The 22,303-nt window shown below is 46.0% G+C and overlaps 26 non-coding genes across 26 annotated transcripts; all 26 read left to right on the top strand.

Moving 5' to 3' along the window:
* Positions 1-858: 858 nt before the first annotated feature.
* trnas-cga (transfer RNA serine (anticodon CGA)) lies at positions 859-940 on the top strand. The gene has a single exon. It is a non-coding gene; the product is annotated as a tRNA-Ser (tRNA).
* A 469-nt stretch (positions 941-1,409) lies between these two features.
* On the top strand, positions 1,410-1,491 carry trnas-cga (transfer RNA serine (anticodon CGA)). The gene has a single exon. It is a non-coding gene; the product is annotated as a tRNA-Ser (tRNA).
* Positions 1,492-1,966: 475 nt separating this feature from the next.
* Positions 1,967-2,049, top strand: trnas-cga (transfer RNA serine (anticodon CGA)). The gene has a single exon. It is a non-coding gene; the product is annotated as a tRNA-Ser (tRNA).
* A 479-nt stretch (positions 2,050-2,528) lies between these two features.
* trnas-cga (transfer RNA serine (anticodon CGA)) lies at positions 2,529-2,610 on the top strand. The gene has a single exon. It is a non-coding gene; the product is annotated as a tRNA-Ser (tRNA).
* Positions 2,611-3,078: 468 nt separating this feature from the next.
* Positions 3,079-3,160, top strand: trnal-uaa (transfer RNA leucine (anticodon UAA)). The gene has a single exon. It is a non-coding gene; the product is annotated as a tRNA-Leu (tRNA).
* Positions 3,161-3,628: 468 nt separating this feature from the next.
* Positions 3,629-3,710, top strand: trnas-cga (transfer RNA serine (anticodon CGA)). The gene has a single exon. It is a non-coding gene; the product is annotated as a tRNA-Ser (tRNA).
* A 468-nt stretch (positions 3,711-4,178) lies between these two features.
* trnas-cga (transfer RNA serine (anticodon CGA)) lies at positions 4,179-4,260 on the top strand. Its single transcript has one exon. It is a non-coding gene; the product is annotated as a tRNA-Ser (tRNA).
* Positions 4,261-4,736: 476 nt separating this feature from the next.
* On the top strand, positions 4,737-4,818 carry trnal-uaa (transfer RNA leucine (anticodon UAA)). The gene has a single exon. It is a non-coding gene; the product is annotated as a tRNA-Leu (tRNA).
* A 467-nt stretch (positions 4,819-5,285) lies between these two features.
* On the top strand, positions 5,286-5,367 carry trnas-cga (transfer RNA serine (anticodon CGA)). The gene has a single exon. It is a non-coding gene; the product is annotated as a tRNA-Ser (tRNA).
* Positions 5,368-5,843: 476 nt separating this feature from the next.
* Positions 5,844-5,925, top strand: trnas-cga (transfer RNA serine (anticodon CGA)). Its single transcript has one exon. It is a non-coding gene; the product is annotated as a tRNA-Ser (tRNA).
* A 468-nt stretch (positions 5,926-6,393) lies between these two features.
* On the top strand, positions 6,394-6,475 carry trnas-cga (transfer RNA serine (anticodon CGA)). The gene has a single exon. It is a non-coding gene; the product is annotated as a tRNA-Ser (tRNA).
* A 475-nt stretch (positions 6,476-6,950) lies between these two features.
* Positions 6,951-7,032, top strand: trnas-cga (transfer RNA serine (anticodon CGA)). The gene has a single exon. It is a non-coding gene; the product is annotated as a tRNA-Ser (tRNA).
* A 468-nt stretch (positions 7,033-7,500) lies between these two features.
* trnas-cga (transfer RNA serine (anticodon CGA)) lies at positions 7,501-7,582 on the top strand. Its single transcript has one exon. It is a non-coding gene; the product is annotated as a tRNA-Ser (tRNA).
* Positions 7,583-8,056: 474 nt separating this feature from the next.
* trnas-cga (transfer RNA serine (anticodon CGA)) lies at positions 8,057-8,138 on the top strand. The gene has a single exon. It is a non-coding gene; the product is annotated as a tRNA-Ser (tRNA).
* A 468-nt stretch (positions 8,139-8,606) lies between these two features.
* trnas-cga (transfer RNA serine (anticodon CGA)) lies at positions 8,607-8,688 on the top strand. The gene has a single exon. It is a non-coding gene; the product is annotated as a tRNA-Ser (tRNA).
* A 476-nt stretch (positions 8,689-9,164) lies between these two features.
* trnas-cga (transfer RNA serine (anticodon CGA)) lies at positions 9,165-9,246 on the top strand. The gene has a single exon. It is a non-coding gene; the product is annotated as a tRNA-Ser (tRNA).
* Positions 9,247-9,713: 467 nt separating this feature from the next.
* On the top strand, positions 9,714-9,795 carry trnas-cga (transfer RNA serine (anticodon CGA)). Its single transcript has one exon. It is a non-coding gene; the product is annotated as a tRNA-Ser (tRNA).
* Positions 9,796-10,271: 476 nt separating this feature from the next.
* trnas-cga (transfer RNA serine (anticodon CGA)) lies at positions 10,272-10,353 on the top strand. Its single transcript has one exon. It is a non-coding gene; the product is annotated as a tRNA-Ser (tRNA).
* A 478-nt stretch (positions 10,354-10,831) lies between these two features.
* trnas-cga (transfer RNA serine (anticodon CGA)) lies at positions 10,832-10,913 on the top strand. Its single transcript has one exon. It is a non-coding gene; the product is annotated as a tRNA-Ser (tRNA).
* Positions 10,914-11,931: 1,018 nt separating this feature from the next.
* On the top strand, positions 11,932-12,013 carry trnas-cga (transfer RNA serine (anticodon CGA)). Its single transcript has one exon. It is a non-coding gene; the product is annotated as a tRNA-Ser (tRNA).
* Positions 12,014-12,481: 468 nt separating this feature from the next.
* Positions 12,482-12,563, top strand: trnas-cga (transfer RNA serine (anticodon CGA)). Its single transcript has one exon. It is a non-coding gene; the product is annotated as a tRNA-Ser (tRNA).
* A 476-nt stretch (positions 12,564-13,039) lies between these two features.
* trnas-cga (transfer RNA serine (anticodon CGA)) lies at positions 13,040-13,121 on the top strand. Its single transcript has one exon. It is a non-coding gene; the product is annotated as a tRNA-Ser (tRNA).
* Positions 13,122-13,599: 478 nt separating this feature from the next.
* On the top strand, positions 13,600-13,681 carry trnas-uga (transfer RNA serine (anticodon UGA)). Its single transcript has one exon. It is a non-coding gene; the product is annotated as a tRNA-Ser (tRNA).
* A 1,026-nt stretch (positions 13,682-14,707) lies between these two features.
* On the top strand, positions 14,708-14,789 carry trnas-uga (transfer RNA serine (anticodon UGA)). The gene has a single exon. It is a non-coding gene; the product is annotated as a tRNA-Ser (tRNA).
* A 469-nt stretch (positions 14,790-15,258) lies between these two features.
* Positions 15,259-15,340, top strand: trnas-uga (transfer RNA serine (anticodon UGA)). Its single transcript has one exon. It is a non-coding gene; the product is annotated as a tRNA-Ser (tRNA).
* Positions 15,341-15,787: 447 nt separating this feature from the next.
* On the top strand, positions 15,788-15,869 carry trnas-uga (transfer RNA serine (anticodon UGA)). Its single transcript has one exon. It is a non-coding gene; the product is annotated as a tRNA-Ser (tRNA).
* The last annotated feature ends 6,434 nt before the right edge of the window (positions 15,870-22,303 follow it).

A 22,303-nucleotide genomic window follows, 5' to 3' on the forward strand; every position in this document is an offset into this window, starting at 1 on the left:
GCTGACTATGTTCTTCACCTGCATCTCCCCAACAAGCATTTATGCGCCTCCTCTGCAACAGACAAATATGACACTGGACGTTTTGCAGCAGTGGCACACTGTTGATCTTAAAGGGGTTATTACTCTGTGTTGTGGCTGCAGCAACCACTTTTCAAAATCGGGGTCATTACATCCTTTTGTGTCGAGAATCGGAGACGCCAGGCTTCTTTTAGCCACCCTCATCCTGCAGCTTGCTTTTGTTTCTGAATCTTGGTGGCATCCTTGCTTCCCTGCCTTCAGTCAGGAGAGCTGTCTGGCTCCTGTAATACATATCGTGGCCGAGAGGTTAAGGCGATGTACTTGAAATCCATTGGGGTCTCCACACGCAGGTTCAAACCCTGCTGACTACGGTTCCTACACTGCCCTTTTGTGCTGATAACTGTGCCTTCCAAGGCTTTTGCTCTCTCTGCCCTCATTTCTTGTAAGATACTGCATGGCACTGTGTGGAGATACTGCGGTTATATAAAGTGTGAAAAAATTCATTGGGGTCTTCCCGCACAGGTTTCTGTCCTGCTGACTATGTTCTTCACCTGCATCTCCCCAACAAGCATTTATGCGCCTCCTCTGCAACAGACAAATATGACACTGGACTGTTTTGCAGCAGTGGCACGCTGTGATCTTAAAGGGTTTATTACTCTGTGTTGTGGCTGCAGCAACCACTTTTCAAATCGGGTCATTACATCCTTTTGTGTCGAGAATCGAAGATGCCAGGCTTTCTTTTAGCCACCTTCGTCCTTCAGCTTGATTTTGTTTCCGAATCTTGGTGGAATCCCTGCTTCCCTGCCGGCAGTCAAGAGAGCTGTCTAGCCACCATTAAATGTAGTCGTGGCCGAGAGGTTAAGGCGATGGACTCGAAATCCATTGGGGTCTCCCCGGCCAGGTTCAAACCCTGCCGACTACGGTTCCTACACTGCCCTTTTGTGCTGATAACTGTGCCTTCCAAGGCTTTTGCTCTCTCTGCCCTCATTTCTTGTAAGATACTGCATGGCACTGTTTGGAGATACTGCGGTTATATAAAATGTGAAAAAATTCATTGGGGTCTTCCCGCACAGGTTTCTGTCCTGCTGACTATGTTCTTCACCTGCATCTCCCCAACAAGCATTTATGCGCCTCCTCTGCAACAGACAAATATGACACTGGACCGTTTTGCAGCAGTGGCATGCTGTGATCTTAAAGGGGTTATTACTCTGTGTTGTGGCTGCAGCAACCACTTTTCAAATCGGGGTCATTACATCCTTTTGTGTCGAGAATCGGAGACGCCAGGCTTCTTTTAGCCACCTCGTCCTTCAGCTTGATTTTGTTTCCAAATCTTGGTGGAATCCCTGCTTCCCTGCCTGCAGTCAAGAGAGCTGTCTAGCCGTCCTTTGAATGTAGTCGTGGCTGAGAGGTTAAGGCGATGGACTCGAAATCCATTGGGGTCTCCCCGTGCAGGTTCAAACCCTAACGACTATGGTTCCTACACTGCCTTTTTGTGCTGATAACTGTGCCTTCCAAGGCTTTTGCTCTCTCTGCCCTCATTTCTTGTAAGATACTGCATGGCACTGTGTGGAGATACTGCGGTTATATAAAGTGTGAAAAAATTAATTGGGTTCTTCCCGCACAGGTTTTGCTCTTGCTGACTATGTTCTTCACCTGCATCTCCCCAACAAGCATTTATGCGCCTCCTCTGCAACAGACAAATATGACACTGGACCATTTTGCAGCAGTGACCCAGTGGCACGCTGTGATCTTAAAGGGTTATTACTCTGTGTTGTGGCTGCAGCAACCACTTTTCAAATCGGGGTCATTACATCCTTTTGTGTCGAGAATCGGAGACGCCAGGCTTCTTTTAGCCACCTCATCCTGCAGCTTGCTTTTGTTTCTGAATCTTGGTGGCATCCTTGCTTCCCTGCCTGCAGTCAAGAGAGCTGTCTTGCTCCCGTTATACGTAGTCGTGGCCGAGAGGTTAAGGCGATGTACTCGAAATCCATTGGGGTCTCCCCATGCAGGTTCTAAACCCTGCCGACTACGGTTCCTAAACTGCACTTTTGTGCTGAGAACTGTGCTTTCCAAAGCTTTTGCTCTCTCTGTTGTCATTTCTTGAAAGATTCTGCATGGCACTGTTTGGAGATACTGCGGTTATATAAAATGTGTAAAAAAATTAATTGGGTTCTTCCCGCACAGGTTTTGGTCCTGCTGACTATGTTCTTCACCTGCATCTCCCCAACAAGCATTTATGCACCTCCTCTGCAACAGACAAATATGACACTGGACCGTTTTGCAGCAGTGGCCCAGTGGCACGCTGTGATCTTAAAGGGGTTATTACTCTGTGTTGTGGCTGCAGCAACCACTTTTCAAATCGGGGTCATTACATCCTTTTGTGTCGAGAATCGGAGACGCCAGGCTTCTTTTAGCTACCTCGTCCTTCAGCTTTATTTTGTTTCTGAATCTTGGTGGAATCCCGTGCTTCCCTGCCTGCAGTCAAGAGATCGGTCTGGCTCAAGTTCTACGTAGTCGTGGCCGAGAGGTTAAGGCGATGGACTCGAAATCCATTGGGGTCTCCCCGCGCAGGTTCAAACCCTGCCGACTACGGTTCCTACCCAGCCCTTTTGTGCTGAGAACTGTGCCTTCCAAGGCTTTTGCTCTCTCTGCCCTCATTTCTTGTAAGATACTACATGGCACTGTGTGGAGATACTGCGGTTATATAAAGTATGAAAAAATTAATTGGGGTCTTCCCGCACAGGTTTCTGTCCTGCTGACTATGTTCTTCACCTGCATCTCCCCAACAAGCATTTATGTACCTCCTCTGCAACAGACAAATATGACACTGGACCGTTTTGCAGCAGTGGCACGCTGTGATCTTAAAGGGTTTATTACTCTGTGTTGTGGCTGCAGCAACCACTTTTCAAATCGGGGTCATTACATCCTTTTGTGTCGAGAATCGAAGATGCCAGGCTTCTTTTAGCCACCTCGTCCTTCAGCTTGATTTTGTTTCCGAATCTTGGTGGAATCCCTGCTTCCCTGCCTGCAGTCAAGAGAGCTGTCTAGCCGTCATTAAATGTAGTCGTGGTCGAGAGTTTAAGGCAATGGACTTAAAATCCATTGGGGTCTCCCGGCACAGGTTCAAACCCTGCCGACTACGGTTCCTACACTGCCCTTTTGTGCTGATAACTGTGCCTTCCAAGGCTTTTGCTCTCTCTGCCCTCATTTCTTGTAAGATACTGCATGGCACTGTGTGGAGATACTGCGGTTATATAAAGTGTGAAAAAATTAATTGGGGTCTTCCCGCACAGGTTTCTGTCCTGCTGACTATGTTCTTCACCTGCATCTCCCCAACAAGCATTTATGCGCCTCCTCTGCAACAGACAAATATGACACTGGACTGTTTTGCAGCAGTGGCACGCTGTGATCTTAAAGGGTTTATTACTCTGTGTTGTGGCTGCAGCAACCACTTTTCAAATCGGGGTCATTACATCCTTTTGTGTCGAGAATCGAAGATGCCAGGCTTCTTTTAGCCACCTTGTCCTTCAGCTTGATTTTGTTTCCGAATCTTGGTGGAATCCCTGCTTCCCTGCCGGCAGTCAAGAGAGCTGTCTAGCCACCATTAAAAGTAGTCGTGGCCGAGAGGTTAAGGCGATGGACTCGAAATCCATTGGGGTCTCCCCGCGCAGGTTCAAACCCTGCCGACTACGGTTCCTACACTGCCCTTTTGTGCTGATAACTGTGCCTTCCAAGGCTTTTGCTCTCTCTGCCCTCATTTCTTGTAAGATACTGCATGGCACTGTGTGGAGATACTGCGGTTATATAAAGTGTGAAAAAATTCATTGGGGTCTTCCCGCACAGGTTTCTGTCCTGCTGACTATGTTCTTCACCTGCATCTCCCCAACAAGCATTTATGCGCCTCCTCTGCAACAGACAAATATGACACTGGACTGTTTTGCAGCAGTGGCACGCTGTGATCTTAAAGGGTTTATTACTCTGTGTTGTGGCTGCAGCAACCACTTTTCAAATCGGGGTCATTACATCCTTTTGTGTCGAGAATCGAAGATGCCAGGCTTCTTTTAGCCACCTTGTCCTTCAGCTTGATTTTGTTTCCGAATCTTGGTGGAATCCCTGCTTCCCTGCCGGCAGTCAAGAGAGCTGTCTAGCCACCATTAAAAGTAGTCGTGGCCGAGAGGTTAAGGCGATGGACTCGAAATCCATTGGGGTCTCCCCGCGCAGGTTCAAACCCTGCCGACTACGGTTCCTACACTGCCCTTTTGTGCTGATAACTGTGCCTTCCAAGGCTTTTGCTCTCTCTGCCCTCATTTCTTGTAAGATACTGCATGGCACTGTTTGGAGATACTGCGGTTATATAAAATGTGAAAAAATTCATTGGGGTCTTCCCGCACAGGTTTCTGTCCTGCTGACTATGTTCTTCACCTGCATCTCCCCAACAAGCATTTATGCGCCTCCTCTGCAACAGACAAATATGACACTGGACCATTTTGCAGCAGTGGCCCAGTGGCACGCTGTGATCTTAAAGGGGTTATTACTCTGTGTTGTGGCTGCAGCAACCACTTTTCAAATCGGGGTCATTACATCCTTTTGTGTCGAGAATCGGAGACGCCAGGCTTCTTTTAGCTACCTCGTCCTTCAGCTTGATTTTGTTTCTGAATCTTGGTGGAATCCCTGCTTCCCTGCCTGCAGTCAAGAGATCGGTCTGGCTCAAGTTATACGTAGTCGTGGCCGAGAGGTTAAGGCAATGGACTTAAAATCCATTGGGGTCTCCCGGCACAGGTTCAAACCCTGCCGACTACGGTTCCTACACTGCCCTTTTGTGCTGATAACTGTGCCTTCCAAGGCATTTGCTCTCTCTGCCCTCATTTCTTGTAAGATACTGCATGGCACTGTGTGGAGATACTGCGGTTATATAAAGTGTGAAAAAATTAATTGGGGTCTTCCCGCACAGGTTTCTGTCCTGCTGACTATGTTCTTCACCTGCATCTCCCCAACAAGCATTTATGCGCCTCCTCTGCAACAGACAAATATGACACTGGACTGTTTTGCAGCAGTGGCACGCTGTGATCTTAAAGGGTTTATTACTCTGTGTTGTGGCTGCAGCAACCACTTTTCAAATCGGGGTCATTACATCCTTTTGTGTCGAGAATCGAAGATGCCAGGCTTCTTTTAGCCACCTTGTCCTTCAGCTTGATTTTGTTTCCGAATCTTGGTGGAATCCCTGCTTCCCTGCCGGCAGTCAAGAGAGCTGTCTAGCCACCATTAAAATAGTCGTGGCCGAGAGGTTAAGGCGATGGACTCGAAATCCATTGGGGTCTCCCCGCGCAGGTTCAAACCCTGCCGACTACGGTTCCTACACTGCCCTTTTGTGCTGATAACTGTGCCTTCCAAGGCTTTTGCTCTCTCTGCCCTCATTTCTTGTAAGATACTGCATGGCACTGTTTGGAGATACTGCGGTTATATAAAATGTGAAAAAATTCATTGGGGTCTTCCCGCACAGGTTTCTGTCCTGCTGACTATGTTCTTCACCTGCATCTCCCCAACAAGCATTTATGCGCCTCCTCTGCAACAGACAAATATGACACTGGACCATTTTGCAGCAGTGGCCCAGTGGCACGCTGTGATCTTAAAGGGGTTATTACTCTGTGTTGTGGCTGCAGCAACCACTTTTCAAATCGGGGTCATTACATCCTTTTGTGTCGAGAATCGGAGACGCCAGGCTTCTTTTAGCTACCTCGTCCTTCAGCTTGATTTTGTTTCTGAATCTTGGTGGAATCCCTGCTTCCCTGCCTGCAGTCAAGAGATCGGTCTGGCTCAAGTTATACGTAGTCGTGGCCGAGAGGTTAAGGCGATGGACTCGAAATCCATTGGGGTCTCCCCGCGCAGGTTCATACCCTGCCGACTACGGTTCCTACCCAGCCCTTTTGTGCTGAGAACTGTGCCTTCCAAGGCTTTTGCTCTCTCTGCCCTCATTTCTTGTAAGATACTACATGGCACTGTGTGGAGATACTGCGGTTATATAAAGTATGAAAAAATTAATTGGGGTCTTCCCGCACAGGTTTCTGTCCTGCTGACTATGTTCTTCACCTGCATCTCCCCAACAAGCATTTATGCACCTCCTCTGCAACAGACAAATATGACACTGGACCGTTTTGCAGCAGTGGCACGCTGTGATCTTAAAGGGTTTATTACTCTGTGTTGTGGCTGCAGCAACCACTTTTCAAATCGGGGTCATTACATCCTTTTGTGTCGAGAATCGAAGATGCCAGGCTTCTTTTAGCCACCTCGTCCTTCAGCTTGATTTTGTTTCCGAATCTTGGTGGAATCCCTGCTTCCCTGCCTGCAGTCAAGAGAGCTGTCTAGCCGCCTTTGAATGTAGTCGTGGTTGAGAGGTTAAGGCGATGGACTCGAAATCCATTGGGGTCTCCCCGCCCAGGTTCAAACCCTGCCGACTATGGTTCCTACACTGCCCTTTTGTGCTGATAACTGTGCCTTCCAAGGCTTTTGCTCTCTCTGCCCTCATTTCTTGTAAGATACTGCATGGCACTGTGTGGAGATACTGCGGTTATATAAAGTGTGAAAAAATTAATTGGGTTCTTCCCGCACAGGTTTTGTCCTGCTGACTATGTTCTTCACCTGCATCTCCCCAACAAGCATTTATGCGCCTCCTCTGCAACAGACAAATATGACACTGGACCATTTTGCAGCAGTGACCCAGTGGCACGCTGTGATCTTAAAGGGTTTATTACTCTGTGTTGTGGCTGCAGCAACCACTTTTCAAATCGGGGTCATTACATCCTTTTGTGTCGAGAATCGGAAGATGCCAGGCTTCTTTTAGCCACCTCGTCCTTCAGCTTGATTTTGTTTCCGAATCTTGGTGGAATCCCTGCTTCCCTGCCTGCAGTCAAGAGAGCTGTCTAGCCACCATTAAAGTAGTCGTGGCCGAGAGGTTAAGGCGATGGACTCGAAATCCATTGGGGTCTCCCCGCGCAGGTTCAAACCCTGCCGACTACGGTTCCTACACTGCCCTTTTGTGCTGATAACTGTGCCTTCCAAGGCTTTTGCTCTCTCTGCCCTCATTTCTTGTAAGATACTGCATGGCACTGTGTGGAGATACTGCGGTTATATAAAGTGTGAAAAAATTCATTGGGGTCTTCCCGCACAGGTTTCTGTCCTGCTGACTATGTTCTTCACCTGCATCTCCCCAACAAGCATTTATGCGCCTCCTCTGCAACAGACAAATATGACACTGGACTGTTTTGCAGCAGTGGCACGCTGTGATCTTAAAGGGTTTATTACTCTGTGTTGTGGCTGCAGCAACCACTTTTCAAATCGGGGTCATTACATCCTTTTGTGTCGAGATTCGAAGATGCCAGGCTTCTTTTAGCCACCTTGTCCTTCAGCTTGATTTTGTTTCCGAATCTTGGTGGAATCCCTGCTTCCCTGCCGGCAGTCAAGAGAGCTGTCTAGCCACCATTAAAAGTAGTCGTGGCCGAGAGGTTAAGGCGATGGACTCGAAATCCATTGGGGTCTCCCCGCGCAGGTTCAAACCCTGCCGACTACGGTTCCTACACTGCCCTTTTGTGCTGATAACTGTGCCTTCCAAGGCTTTTGCTCTCTCTGCCCTCATTTCTTGTAAGATACTGCATGGCACTGTTTGGAGATACTGCGGTTATATAAAATGTGAAAAAATTCATTGGGGTCTTCCCGCACAGGTTTCTGTCCTGCTGACTATGTTCTTCACCTGCATCTCCCCAACAAGCATTTATGCGCCTCCTCTGCAACAGACAAATATGACACTGGACCATTTTGCAGCAGTGGCCAGTGGCACCTGTGATCTTAAAGGGGTTATTACTCTGTGTTGTGGCTGCAGCAACCACTTTTCAAATCGGGGTCATTACATCCTTTTGTGTCGAGAATCGGAGACGCCAGGCTTCTTTTAGCTACCTCGTCCTTCAGCTTGATTTTGTTTCTGAATCTTGGTGGAATCCCTGCTTCCCTGCCTGCAGTCAAGAGATCGGTCTGGCTCAAGTTATACGTAGTCGTGGCCGAGAGGTTAAGGCGATGGACTCGAAATCCATTGGGGTCTCCCCGCGCAGGTTCAAACCCTGCCGACTACGGTTCCTACACTGCCCTTTTGTGCTGATAACTGTGCCTTCCAAGGCTTTTGCTCTCTCTGCCCTCATTTCTTGTAAGATACTGCATGGCACTGTGTGGAGATACTGCGGTTATATAAAGTGTGAAAAAATTAATTGGGGTCTTCCCGCACAGGTTTCTGTCCTGCTGACTATGTTCTTCACCTGCATCTCCCCAACAAGCATTTATGCGCCTCCTCTGCAACAGACAAATATGACACTGGACTGTTTTGCAGCAGTGGCACGCTGTGATCTTAAAGGGTTTATTACTCTGTGTTGTGGCTGCAGCAACCACTTTTCAAATCGGGGTCATTACATCCTTTTGTGTCGAGAATCGAAGATGCCAGGCTTCTTTTAGCCACCTCGTCCTTCAGCTTGATTTTGTTTCCGAATCTTGGTGGAATCCCTGCTTCCCTGCCGGCAGTCAAGAGAGCTGTCTAGCCACCATTAAAAGTAGTCGTGGCCGAGAGGTTAAGGCGATGGACTCGAAATCCATTGGGGTCTCCCCGCGCAGGTTCAAACCCTGCCGACTACGGTTCCTACACTGCCCTTTTGTGCTGATAACTGTGCCTTCCAAGGCTTTTGCTCTCTCTGCCCTCATTTCTTGTAAGATACTGCATGGCACTGTTTGGAGATACTGCGGTTATATAAAATGTGAAAAAATTCATTGGGGTCTTCCCGCACAGGTTTCTGTCCTGCTGACTATGTTCTTCACCTGCATCTCCCCAACAAGCATTTATGCGCCTCCTCTGCAACAGACAAATATGACACTGGACCATTTTGCAGCAGTGGCCCAGTGGCACGCTGTGATCTTAAAGGGGTTATTACTCTGTGTTGTGGCTGCAGCAACCACTTTTCAAATCGGGGTCATTACATCCTTTTGTGTCGAGAATCGGAGACGCCAGGCTTCTTTTAGCTACCTCGTCCTTCAGCTTGATTTTGTTTCTGAATCTTGGTGGAATCCCTGCTTCCCTGCCTGCAGTCAAGAGATCGGTCTGGCTCAAGTTATACGTAGTCGTGGCCGAGAGGTTAAGGCGATGGACTCGAAATCCATTGGGGTCTCCCCGCGCAGGTTCATACCCTGCCGACTACGGTTCCTACCCAGCCCTTTTGTGCTGATAACTGTGCCTTCCAAGGCTTTTGCTCTCTCTGCCCTCATTTCTTGTAAGATACTACATGGCACTGTGTGGAGATACTGCGGTTATATAAAGTATGAAAAAATTAATTGGGTCTTCCCGCACAGGTTTCTGTCCTGCTGACTATGTTCTTCACCTGCATCTCCCCAACAAGCATTTATGCACCTCCTCTGCAACAGACAAATATGACACTGGACCGTTTTGCAGCAGTGGCACGCTGTGATCTTAAAGGGTTTATTACTCTGTGTTGTGGCTGCAGCAACCACTTTTCAAATCGGGGTCATTACATCCTTTTGTGTCGAGAATCGAAGATGCCAGGCTTCTTTTAGCCACCTCGTCCTTCAGCTTGATTTTGTTTCCGAATCTTGGTGGAATCCCTGCTTCCCTGCCTGCAGTCAAGAGAGCTGTCTAGCCGCCTTTGAATGTAGTCGTGGCTGAGAGGTTAAGGCGATGGACTCGAAATCCATTGGGGTCTCCCCGCCCAGGTTCAAACCCTGCCGACTATGGTTCCTACACTGCCTTTTTGTGCTGATAACTGTGCCTTCCAAGGCTTTTGCTCTCTCTGCCCTCATTTCTTGTAAGATACTGCATGGCACTGTGTGGAGATACTGCGGTTATATAAAGTGTGAAAAAATTAATTGGGTTCTTCCCGCACAGGTTTTGCTCTTGCTGACTATGTTCTTCACCTGCATCTCCCCAACAAGCATTTATGCGCCTCCTCTGCAACAGACAAATATGACACTGGACCATTTTGCAGCAGTGACCCAGTGGCACGCTGTGATCTTAAAGGGTTTATTACTCTGTGTTGTGGCTGCAGCAACCACTTTTCAAATCGGGGTCATTACATCCTTTTGTGTCGAGAATCGGAGATGCCAGGCTTCTTTTAGCCACCTCATCCTGCAGCTTGCTTTTGTTTCTGAATCTTGGTGGCATCCTTGCTTCCCTGCCTGCAGTCAAGAGAGCTGTCTTGATCCCGTTATACGTAGCCGTGGCCGAGAGGTTAAGGCGATGTACTCGAAATCCATTGGGGTCTCCCCATGCAGGTTCTAACCCTGCCGACTATGGTTCCTAAACTGCACTTTTGTGCTGAGAACTGTGCTTTCCAAAGCTTTTGCTCTCTCTGTTGTCATTTCTTGAAAGATTCTGCATGGCACTGTTTGGAGATACTGCGGTTATATAAAATGTGTAAAAAAATTAATTGGGTTCTTCCCGCACAGGTTTTGGTCCTGCTGACTATGTTCTTCACCTGCATCTCCCCAACAAGCATTTATGCACCTCCTCTGCAACAGACAAATATGACACTGGACCGTTTTGCAGCAGTGGCCCAGTGGCACGCTGTGATCTTAAAGGGGTCATTACTCTGTGTTGTGGCTGCAGCAACCACTTTTCAAATCGGGGTCATTACATCCTTTTGTGTCGAGAATCGGAGACGCCAGGCTTCTTTTAGCTACCTCGTCCTTCAGCTTGATTTTGTTTCTGAATCTTGGTGGAATCCCTGCTTCCCTGCCTGCAGTCAAGAGATCGGTCTGGCTCAAGTTATACGTAGTCGTGGCCGAGAGGTTAAGGTGATGGACTCGAAATCCATTGGGGTCTCCTCGCGCAGGTTCAAACACTGCCGACTATGGTTCCTACACTGCCTTTTTGTGCTGATAACTGTGCCTTCCAAGGCTTTTGCTCTCTCTGCCCTCATTTCTTGTAAGATACTACATGGCACTGTGTGGAGATACTGCGGTTATATAAAGTATGAAAAAATTAATTGGGGTCTTCCCGCACAGGTTTCTGTCCTGCTGACTATGTTCTTCACCTGCATCTCCCCAACAAGCATTTATGCGCCTCCTCTGCAACAGACAAATATGACACTGGACCGTTTTGCAGCAGTGGCACACTGTGATCTTAAAGGGGTTATTACTCTGTGTTGTGGCTGCAGCAACCACTTTTCAAATCGGGGTCATTACATCCTTTTGTGTCGAGAATCGGAGACGCCAGGCTTCTTTTAGCCACCTCATCCTGCAGCTTGCTTTTGTTTCTGAATCTTGGTGGCATCCTTGCTTCCCTGCCTTCAGTCAGGAGAGCTGTCTGGCTCCTGTAATACATACTCGTGGCCGAGAGGTTAAGGCGATGTACTTGAAATCCATTGGGGTCTCCACACGCAGGTTCAAACCCTGCTGACTACGGTTCCTACACTGCCCTTTTGTGCTGATAACTGTGCCTTCCAAGGCTTTTGCTCTCTCTGCCCTCATTTCTTGTAAGATACTGCATGGCACTGTGTGGAGATACTGCGGTTATATAAAGTGTGAAAAAATTCATTGGGGTCTTCCCGCACAGGTTTCTGTCCTGCTGACTATGTTCTTCACCTGCATCTCCCCAACAAGCATTTATGCGCCTCCTCTGCAACAGACACATATGACACTGGACTGTTTTGCAGCAGTGGCACGCTGTGATCTTAAAGGGTTTATTACTCTGTGTTGTGGCTGCAGCAACCACTTTTCAAATCGGGGTCATTACATCCTTTTGTGTCGAGAATCGAAGATGCCAGGCTTCTTTTAGCCACCTTGTCCTTCAGCTTGATTTTGTTTCCGAATCTTGGTGGAATCCCTGCTTCCCTGCCGGCAGTCAAGAGAGCTGTCTAGCCACCATTAAAATTAGTCGTGGCCGAGAGGTTAAGGCGATGGACTCGAAATCCATTGGGGTCTCCCCGCGCAGGTTCAAACCCTGCCGACTACGGTTCCTACACTGCCCTTTTGTGCTGATAACTGTGCCTTCCAAGGCTTTTGCTCTCTCTGCCCTCATTTCTTGTAAGATACTGCATGGCACTGTGTGGAGATACTGCGGTTATATAAAGTGTGAAAAAATTCATTGGGGTCTTCCCGCACAGGTTTCTGTCCTGCTGACTATGTTCTTCACCTGCATCTCCCCAACAAGCATTTATGCGCCTCCTCTGCAACAGACAAATATGACACTGGACTGTTTTGCAGCAGTGGCACGCTGTGATCTTAAAGGGTTTATTACTTTGTGTTGTGGCTGCAGCAACCACTTTTCAAATCGGGGTCATTACATCCTTTTGTGTCGAGAATCGAAGATGCCAGGCTTCTTTTAGCCACCTTGTCCTTCAGCTTGATTTTGTTTCCGAATCTTGGTGGAATCCCTGCTTCCCTGCCGGCAGTCAAGAGAGCTGTCTGGCCACCATTAAAAGTAGTCGTGGCCGAGAGGTTAAGGCGATGGACTCGAAATCCATTGGGGTCTCCCCGCGCAGTTTCAAACCCTGCCGACTACGGTTCCTACACTGCCCTTTTGTGCTGATAACTGTGCCTTCCAAGGCTTTTGCTCTCTCTGCCCTCATTTCTTGTAAGATACTGCATGGCACTGTTTGGAGATACTGCGGTTATATAAAATGTGAAAAAATTCAGTGGGGTCTTCCCGCACAGGTTTCTGTCCTGCTGACTATGTTCTTCACCTGCATCTCCCCAACAAGCATTTATGCGCCTCCTCTGCAACAGACAAATATGACACTGGACCATTTTGCAGCAGTGGCCCAGTGGCACGCTGTGATCTTAAAGGGGTTATTACTCTGTGTTGTGGCTGCAGCAACCACTTTTCAAATCGGGGTCATTACATCCTTTTGTGTCGAGAATCGGAGACGCCAGGCTTCTTTTAGCTACCTCGTCCTTCAGCTTGATTTTGTTTCTGAATCTTGGTGGAATCCCTGCTTCCCTGCCTGCAGTCAAGAGATCGGTCTGGCTCAAGTTATACGTAGTCGTGGCCGAGAGGTTAAGGCGATGGACTCGAAATCCATTGGGGTCTCCCCATCCAGGTTCTAAACCTGCCGACTACGGTTCCTAAACTGCACTTTTGTGCTGAGAACTGTGCTTTCCAAAGCTTTTGCTCTCTCTGTTGTCATTTCTTGAAAGATTCTGCATGGCACTGTTTGGAGATACTGCGGTTATATAAAATGTGTAAAAAAAATAATTGGGTTCTTCCCGCACAGGTTTTGGTCCTGCTGACTATGTTCTTCACCTGCATCTCCCCAACAAGCATTTATGCACCTCCTCTGCAACAGACAAATATGACACTGGACCGTTTTGCAGCAGTGGCCCAGTGGCACGCTGTGATCTTAAAGGGGTTATTACTCTGTGTTGTGGCTGCAGCAACCACTTTTCAAATCGGGGTCATTACATCCTTTTGTGTCGAGAATCGGAGACGCCAGGCTTCTTTTAGCTACCTCGTCCTTCAGCTTGATTTTGTTTCTGAATCTTGGTGGAATCCCTGCTTCCCTGCCTGCAGTCAAGAGAGCGGTCTGGCTCAAGTTATACGTAGTCGTGGCCGAGAGGTTAAGGCGATGGACTTGAAATCCATTGGGGTCTCCCCGCGCAGGTTCAAACCCTGCCGACTACGGTTCCTACCCAGTCCTTTTGTGCTGATAACTGTGCCTTCCAAGGCTTTTGCTCTCTCTGCCCTCATTTCTTGTAAGATACTACATGGCACTGTGTGGAGATACTGCGGTTATATGAAGTATGAAAAAATTAATTGAGGTATTCCCGCACAGGTTTCTGTCCTGCTGACTATGTTCTTCACCTGCATCTCCCCAACAAGCATTTATGCGCCTCCTCTGCAACAGACAAATATGACACTGGACCGTTTTGCAGCAGTGGCACGCTGTGATCTTAAAGGGTTTATTACTCTGTGTTGTGGCTGCAGCAACCACTTTTCAAATCGGGGTCATTACATCCTTTTGTGTCGAGAATCGAAGATGCCAGGCTTCTTTTAGCCACCTCGTCCTTCAGCTTGATTTTGTTTCCGAATCTTGGTGGAATCCCTGCTTCCCTGCCTGCAGTCAAGAGAGCTGTCTAGCCGTCATTAAATGTAGTCGTGGTCGAGAGTTTAAGGCAATGGACTTAAAATCCATTGGGGTCTCCTGGCACAGGTTCAAACCCTGCCGACTACGGTTCCTACACTGCCCTTTTGTGCTGATAACTGTGCCTTCCAAGGCTTTTGCTCTCTCTGCCCTCATTTCTTGTAAGATACTGCATGGCACTGTGTGGAGATACTACGGTTATATAAAGTGTGAAAAAATTAATTGGGGTCTTCCCGCACAGGTTTCTGTCCTGCTGACTATGTTCTTCACCTGCATCTCCCCGACAAGCATTTATGCGCCTCCTCTGCAACAGACAAATATGACACTGGACCATTTTGCAGCAGTGACCCAGTGGCACGCTGTGATCTTAAAGGGGTTATTACTCTGTGTTGTGGCTGCAGCAACCACTTTTCAAATCGGGGTCATTACATCCTTTTGTGTTGAGAATCGGAGACGCCAGGCTTCTTTTAGCCACCGCATCCTTCAGCTTGATTTTGTTTCCAAATCTTGGTGGAATCCCTGCTTCCCTGCCTGCAGTCAAGAGAGCTGTCTAGCCACCATTAAATGTAGTCGTGGCCGAGAGGTTAAGGTGATGGACTTGAAATCCATTGAGGTTTCCCTGCGCAGGTTCAAACCCTGCCGACTACGGTTCCTACACTGCCCATTTGTGCTGATAACTGTGCCTTCCAAGGCTTTTGCTCTCTCTGCCCTCATTTCTTGTAAGATACTGCATGGCACTGTTTGGAGATACTGCGGTAATATAAAATGTGAAAAAATTCATTGGGGTCTTCCCGCACAGGTTTCTGTCCTGCTGATTATGTTCTTCGCCTGCATCTCCCCAACAAGCATTTATGCGCCTCCTCTGCAACAGACAAATATGACACTGGACCATTTTGCAGCAGTGACCCAGTGGCACACTGTGATCTTAAAGGGTTTATTACTCTGTTGTGTTGCTGCAGCAACCACTTTTCAAATCGGGGTCATTACATCCTTTTGTGTCGAGAATCGGAGACGCCAGGCTTCTTTTAGCCACCTCATCCTGCAGCTTGCTTTTGTTTCCGAATCTTGGTGGCATCCTTGCTTCCCTGCCTGCAGTCAAGAGAGCTGTCTGGCATATGTTGTCGTGGCCGAGAGGTTAAGGTGATGGACTTGAAATCCATTGGGGTCTCCCCGCGCAGGTTCAAACCCTGCCGACTACGGTTCCTACACTGCCCTTCTGTGCTGATAACTGTGCCTTCCAAGGCTTTTGCTCTCTCCTGCCGTCATTTTTTGTAAGATACTGCATGGGACTGTGTGGAGATACTACGTTTATATAAAATGTATAAAAAAAATGATTGGGGTCTCCTCGCACAGGTTTGAGTCCTGCTGACTATGTTCTTCACCTGCACGTCCCCAACAAGCATTTATGCGCCTCCTCTGCAACGGATAAATATGCTGCTAGACACCTTGCATCTGAGGCCCAGTGGCACACTGTGATCTTACAATGTTTAGTACTCTGCGTTGTGGCTTCAGCAAGCCCTGTTCAAATTGGGGTAATGACAGCCTTTTAGCCACTTCATCCTTCAGCTGGATTTTGTGACTCAATCTTTGGTGGCATCTTTGCTTCCCTGCCTCGAGCCAAGAGGGCTGTTTAACTGCCTCTAAGCGTAGTCGTGGCTGAGAAGTTAAGGTGATGGACTTGAAATCCATTGGGGTCTCCCCTTGCAGGTTCAAACCCTGCAGACTACAGTTCCCTCACTGCCCTTTTGTGCTGATAACTGTGCCTTCCAAGGCTTTTGCTCTCTCTGCCGTCATGTCTTGAAAGATTCTGCATGGCACTGTGTGGAGATACTGCGGTTATATAAAATGTTTAAAAAAATGATTGGGGTCTCCCCGCACAGGTTTGATTCTTGCTGACTATGTTCTTTATCTGCACGTCCCCAGCAAGCATTTATGCACCTCCTCTGCAATGGACAAATATGCCGCTAGACACTTTGCATCTGCGACCCAGTGGCACAATGTGATCTTACAGTGTTTAGTACTTTGCGTTGTGGCTTCAGCAAGCCCTATTCAAATCGGGGTCATGACAAAGTTTTTTTTATGTGAAACTGGGACGCCAGACTCCTTTTAGCCACTTCATCTTTCAGCTGGATTTTGTTTCTCAATCTTGGTGGCATCCTTCCATCCCTGCCTGCAGCCAAGAGCTGTCTGGCTGCTGCTTAGCGTAGTTGTGGACTCGAAATCCTTTTGGGTGGACTATGTTTCCTTTATGCTGTTAATTGTGCCATCCAAGACATTTTACTCTATTTGCCGTAATTTCTTGTAGGCGTCTGCTCACCAGTTTGTGGGAATACTGCTGTTATAAGAAAGGTATAAAAAAATCCATAGGGTTCTCACCGAACAGGTCTGAGTCCTGCTGACTGCGCTGTTCACCTCTACATCCACAACAATCATTTATGCGCCTCTTTTGCAATGTACAAATATGCTGCTGGACCGTTTTGCAGCAGTGGCCCAGTGGCACGCTGTGATTTTATTACTCTGTGTTGTGGCTGCAGCAACTACTGTTCAAATTGGGGTCATGGCAACCTTTTGTGTCGAGCTTCAGGGATGCTAGGCTCCTTTTAGCCACCTCATCCTTCAGCTGGCTTTTGTGTCTGAATCTTGGTGGCATCCTTGCTTCCCTGCCTGCAGTCAAGAGAGCTGTTTGGCTGCCACTAAGCATTGTTGTGGTCGAGAGGTTAAGGTGATGGACTTGAAATCCATTGGGGTCTCCCCGCGCAGATTCAAAGACTGCTGACTATGTTTATTTCACTGCTGTTAATTGTGCCATCCAAGACATTTTGCTCTCTATGCCTTATTTTCTTTTAGAATTCTGCTCAGCAGTTTGTGGTAATACTGCTGTTATATGAAAGGTATAAAAAATCCATAGGGTTCTCACCACAAAGGATTGAGTCCTGCTGACTATGTTGTTCACCTGCACGCCCCCAATGAGCATTTATGCGTCTCCTCTGCAACAGACAAATATGACACTAGCCACCTCATCCTTCACCTGGATTTTGTGTCGGAATCTTGGTGGCATCCTGGCTTCCCTGCCTGCAGCCAAGAGAACTGGCTGGCTGAAACTATGTGTAGTTGTAGCACTACCTTCCAGCGATCGGACGGCCGAACACTTCCTAACACTTCCTAACAACATCTGAATACTTCTGAACAAGGTCACAACACTACCTAACAAATTCCGAATGAAAGTCCGAACAATGTGCAAACACCTCCTAAATAAATCCAACAGGGGGAAAGGAGCCAATCAATTCCTACCAAGAGGAAAAGACCAGTCAGCAATTGAGTTGACATGCCAGTCTTGCTAGGTAAGCATTATCAAAATACAAATCCATGACATCACTGTTAACCTATTTGTTCAAACATTCATTCATGATTTGGAATAAAGATTATTCTGATCGGTCTACGCTTGCGTAGAAAGCTAATTTAACATGTCGCTAACTGATGCTAGTTAAGCCTTTGATGCATAACAGGTCTAAAATTTTTATTTTCTATATCTTTGCAAGAATTTTATTTCATCATTCAGTATTCCAAGTATTCGTTCCCTACGTTATTTCAGTCATGGCTGAGTGATTCTTTGCTGAATGTATTTAAATAATTTATTATTCCAGGTATTCATTAAATATCAAGTTTTTGTTTTCCACTAATCATTGTGTTATTTTTTTTAAACTGGAACCGGGAACACTTCCCATAACACCCTATACTTGCTACATCATTAGAAGAATGGCATCTATGCTAATATTACTCTGTTTCTCTCTTATTCTGAGGTCACAGTAGCCACCAGATCCAGTCTGTATCCAGATCAGAGGGTCACTGCAGTCACCCGGATCCAGTCTGTATCCAGACAAGATGGTGGATCAGCACCTAGAGATGACTTCTACATCCCTGAAAGACAGCGAAGACCAGGACAACTAGAGTCCCAGATACAGATCCCCTGTAAAGACCTTGTCTCAGAGGACCACCAGGACAAGACCACAGGAAACAGATGATTCTTCTGCACAATCTGACTTTGCTGCAGCCTGGAATTGAACTACTGGTTTCGTCTGGTCAGAGGAGAACTGACCCCCAACTGAGCCTGGTTTCTCCCAAGGTTTTTTTCTCCATTCTGTCACCGATGGAGTTTCGGTTCCTTGGCGCTGTCGCCTCTGGCTTGCTTAGTTGGGGACACTTCATCTACAGCGATATCGTTGACTTGATTGCAAATGAATGCACAGACACTATTTAAACTGAACAGAGATGACATCACTGAATTCAATGATGAACTGACTTTAACTATCATTTTGCATTATTGACACACTGTTTTCCTAATGAATGTTGTTCAGTTGCTTTGAGGCATTGTATTTTGTTTAAAGCGCTATATAAATAAAGGTGACTTGACTTGACATGACACTTCAGAAGGGTGGCAAAGTCCTAAATGTACTTACTGGTGTGGTAGGGGGTCATCATCACTGGAGAGTTTTCATTGCCACCAGAGTGCCTTCATTCCTGGTAAATTCTGAATGTTAAATTGCAGTATGTTCTGTAGATTTTTAATTTGAAAAGATTGCTATTGTGTCAACATTATAGAAGTAGAACCCTGGGTGCTACTTGGATTCGGCTTGTTTTCTTGGAATTTACTAAATAATGGTATTAAATTTGTATGTCCTCAGTTTAAAATAATAGCTGACTGAATCTGTGCATTTTCATTCTTAGGATGGAGACACAATGCCATGTACATACAAATGTACATGTTAGAGGGGGCCTCGAGGTGGAACATGAGCCTGGCAAAGTAAGCATTTACCCCTCCAGGAAATCCCACTGATGCGATATCTCGTATCTAGTATCTAGTATTGGAGTATTCCTCTCTCTCTCCTCTCTCTCTCCTCCCTCTCTCTGTGTTTTCTCCCCCCATTAACAATGTGTTAAAAATTATTGCAGGGGAGTGCATTGCAGTGGAGTACTTGTTGGCCCAGTCCAGTAGAGGTGACCAGTTGATTGCACACCACAATGACATGCCTGAAGTCCCCACAGAGGAGCCCGAAGAGGATAGTGAAATTGACACAACTGTGTGCCATGCAGCTGACCTTAGGCTGATGACTCTGACCCTCCAGTAGCGATCGTGGAGGCCCAGGTGACCAGTCAGGTGGGTGACACTGAACCCAAATCCCCTGATGAGGAGGTCACCGAGGAAGAGGAGGATGACACTGCAAGTACTAGCACATCAAGCCAGGTAATGTTGCTATTCTGTACTATGTTTTACTTTTTTTCAAATGCTGGTGCAGTGCAAAACACCTTTTGTCAACCATGTGTAAAGCTAAAATATATGTACAATGCAAAATAATTACTACCAACACCGTATATATTTATTGGACTGTGATTAGCATTTTCCAGAGGTGTCTTGGGCTGGGAGGCAGTTGATGCCCTGGCAGCCTACCTGGTTGGCCTAAACCGAAAGATCACTGCCTTGTCATCACAAGAGGAGGCCAACATAATCCAGCTGTACACGGCTCTACATGCCATGGACAAGGTACCATCAAAATATAGCCAGAGGGTTAAGAAGAAGGCTTTGACAAGACCTTGGAGAGCATCCAGGAAGCAGAGTGGTTCTGCTCCAGAACAGCAGGCAACAGAGAGGTAATTAGACTATTTGGATCTTCACTAGTTTATAATTTTCAGTTTACAGTTCAGATTATGTCATCCTTATTTTCCATAGATTGTTCATGACTCATGGGTCTGTGAATGTGTTTGCCTATGGCTTTTGAAAGAGTTTCAGCAAGCACGATACAGGCCCAAGGACACACATGGAAAAACTCTGCCTATTCCACAATCTATTGTGGTGGTATACAGCCACTTAAAACAGCTGATGGAGGACAGCAGAGAGGTTCTAGGAAAGACCAACCTGGTTCTGGTCCTGATAAACACCACTACTGTCTCCTCGTGGCGAGTCTTCTTTTATGCAATACTTTAATACAATCACAGAAGTATATCAAGATTGTACTTATAAAACCATCCTGTACATGCTTCTTTTAAAAAATTATGCTACAGTAAGACAATGGGCTTAAGTTCACTTAAATTGATAACTTGAGAATGTTTCTCTTGCATGGTACTAAGAAGACAGAAACATGCAGACAGAGACATGCTGCTGCAGGGTACTGCACTGCCCAAACAATTATATTTGGCAAACGAGACTCATCCTGAAGTGTGCACACTTCCAGCTGTTCCTGCACAGCATGGGCATGAGCCCATGTTATTTCAGAAGCCAGCAAATCAGGAGGGAGAGGCCTTCATTCGTAAGCGTTTCTCCAACATGTGCCCACCCCTCCTCCTGGATCTTACTCGGTATGTCCAATATACCCACCAGCATTACCTCCTGGGTCCTACCCACCCTTTCCCAGCTACCCACCAGGTATACCACTGCCTCAGTCTATCCAGATCCTGAATTTTCTGTAAAAGAACAGCTACAGCACTACTATTGCTGAAATCTACAGCTAAACAGAAAGGCTGAGAAAAATCTGGTGCAACAAGCACAGGAGCACTAGCTAACGAGACTTTGGCTCCATCAAATGCCTGTTGAGAAATAGTGGTCCACTCAAAAGGCACTTTAGTACTTATAAGATCAATCTAGGGTGCCACAATGGATGCATAATTTGGGCAGACCCACGATAATACCCAGCCATTTCCAGAAACCTATGCAATTCTCTGTGATTTGTAGGTACTGGAAATGGGGTTAAATGCAGAGCATGAATTCTGAGTATGGCTCACCATACTTGGCTGTATTTCACATCACTTTCACTTGACTTTCTGATAATTCTGTCCAGGGAGGCATTTAAGGACAGAATAAGGGCTTGAAAAGGGTTAGTTACAAGAGGCAACAACGCGCATCTCAATAAATTAGAATGTTGTGAGAAAGTTCATTTATTTCAGTATAATAGTGTATTAAATAAATTAAATGCACACAGACTGAAGTAATTTAAGTCTTTGGTTCTTTTAATTGTTATAATTTGGCTCAAATGTAAAAAAAAATTTGTTATACCCATCAAATTTAAGTGTTTATTTTATATTACAGAGAGCTAGATCAAGTAAAATATACTTGGGGCAATTTGTGCGCGTGCAAATAATTGTTGTGGTGCGACCTCTTAATTTATCTGCTAAACGTTTGCAAATTACTACACGTGCCTGCTGTCCACCATCTAATGCGGATTTTAATAATTAGATTGGTCATATATTATTAACTGATAATGTATTAACAGTACCGAGTTGCATCAGTTGAGGCTCGTGCAGCCGGTCTGACTCGCGGAGAAATCGACACTATATGCGCAACCTGAAAAATACTGCTGTAGATATTTATGTGATATTTTATGTTATATATGCAACATCACATGAACAGAAGTGGTGTTTTCCCCACTTTCAGCTCGATTCCAAATGTCATATTGATTTTATACAACTTTAGTTAAATAAACAAGTAATATTACCTGACTTACATTTTAGACACATTGTGGATCATTTTTTCTCCATTTCAAACAAAAATAGTTATAAGCAAAGACACGACAGAACAGTCGTGACTCATCTCCGAGCAAAACACAACAGTCTTTCGTTACTAAATGATTCATTTTTGAATGAGTCAATGATTCAGTGAACTATTTATAAAAACGTTTACTTAAAAACCAATTTATTAAATCAGCCGTTTGAACAAATCAGTTGAATCAATGATTAAGAGTGTGACTTGCCACCACCTACTGGTGGTTTAATTTCATATTTAAAAGTATCATTGCATTTTTCCAACATTTCATATTTGCATGTCAGAAAAGTAAAACATTAATCTAATATAATTAATTATGCATTTGGACAGATGGAGTTTGTTGATACTGATTTAATTTGAATAGTAACAATCATATAGTGTCTTATTATTCTAACATAATGTATTGATCAAATGTAAGAATTCAACATAAATGGAGACATGTACATTTAATCAGTTTAGGAAAATATTGTCCTCCATAAAGTTAAAAAGTGTAACAGCAATCAATTTAAGGCAAATATAAGCTCATGTCAAAGCTTAATGTCGAGCCCTGGGGTTTATATGACTGTGTTTTGGTTTTGCTGTATTAAATGTAAAGACTTCAAGAATTGTTATTGCTAAACAGAGATATTCA

This window comes from Carassius auratus, chromosome 20, assembly GCF_003368295.1.
Source record: "Carassius auratus strain Wakin chromosome 20, ASM336829v1, whole genome shotgun sequence".
Classification (NCBI taxonomy): domain Eukaryota; kingdom Metazoa; phylum Chordata; class Actinopteri; order Cypriniformes; family Cyprinidae; genus Carassius; species Carassius auratus.